The sequence below is a fragment of the Phalaenopsis equestris genome, unplaced genomic scaffold (genome assembly GCF_001263595.1).
Source record: "Phalaenopsis equestris unplaced genomic scaffold, ASM126359v1 Scaffold199517, whole genome shotgun sequence".
Taxonomy (NCBI): Eukaryota; Viridiplantae; Streptophyta; class Magnoliopsida; order Asparagales; family Orchidaceae; genus Phalaenopsis; species Phalaenopsis equestris.
This window is the reverse complement of record NW_018219388.1, coordinates 127069-128343: the sequence shown is the minus strand read 5'-3', so window position 1 is coordinate 128343 and position 1275 is coordinate 127069.

Here is a 1275-nt window from a genome sequence, read left to right as displayed (position 1 = left end):
TCACATGTAAGTTTGAATATAACTCCCTAGTGGTAACTCGAACTGGTACAATCCTTTATTTATGGCGTAATATCCTTCATGGTTGTCATCTTCTACACTATTGTTACCCTTTTGAGTTGGATGTGAGCCTCTGTGTTTTCCATCTCGATTCGGTCATCCCACACAATCCTATTCTCATCTTTTGAAATCAGTTTCAAGACCACCTTAAATGGATTATGACATTTGATTCTTATTTCGGGATTGATACCCAAATTTCAATTCCCACCTTGGGGTTAGCACTTATATACTGACTCCCATCCTTTATAAATACCTAAAATTTCATAACTCAAAATTCACTCTCCAATCCTAAGCGATAATCCCTACTTCTTGATTTCAATCAAACGATCATCTGCTAATTCCCCAGCATAAACAAATCACACACACAACTCTACACATACTTTCGGGTCTGTTGACTTAGGAGTTTGTATTGGTTTTTTGGTTTTTGTTGATCTCGTTTGATCTCGTCGGTCAACGCCAATATACACGGTGTGCTTGCCCAACACACCACACCTATTGAGGGTCCATTTGTTGACCTCACATTTAGTTGAGGTTTAGTCTTTCTTCTTTAGTAGCCTAAGGTTTAGCCGTAGAACTTTTCTATTGACTATTCTTAAAAAATTGGACATGGAACCCTCACTATTAGTAATTCTACACTCTTCTTTACTCAACTTGAAGTTACACATATTGATCCTAACTTCTAGCACTTAGTAGGTGGGGTTATTATGGGGGAACCCCAAGAAGAGTCACCCTTAGGACTGCTGGACCTTAGGGTTGACCCTGAGTGTTGGTCTAGGGTTTAAGGTTCATATTTGCACTCACAATCACTCACAATCCTAAACTTAAGCTTCTAGGCTTTGATCCCTTGATACTTTTAGGTGACTCATGTAGGTGTCCCCTAAACCTACTAGCCCTATGCTAGGGTTTGGCTAAGATCACTACATAGAGAACCCCAAAATGGGGTTTCCATTGGTCCATGGCTTATTGTTGGTGGTTGGCATTCCAACTCTACGAAAACACCCAAACTACCCAAAATCACCAAAATTGGCCAAATTACCAAAATATCCCTCCTTACCCCAAAATTCCAAAAATTTCAAAAAATCCCAAAAATTCCCAAAACCTCCCAAATATTCCCAATTTCATTTTTCTCAACTATCACATGACCCAATTTGGCCAATTTAAACATTTTTGACCAAAAACCCCAAATTACCCTTTAAAAGGCCCATATTTTCCCCAAAT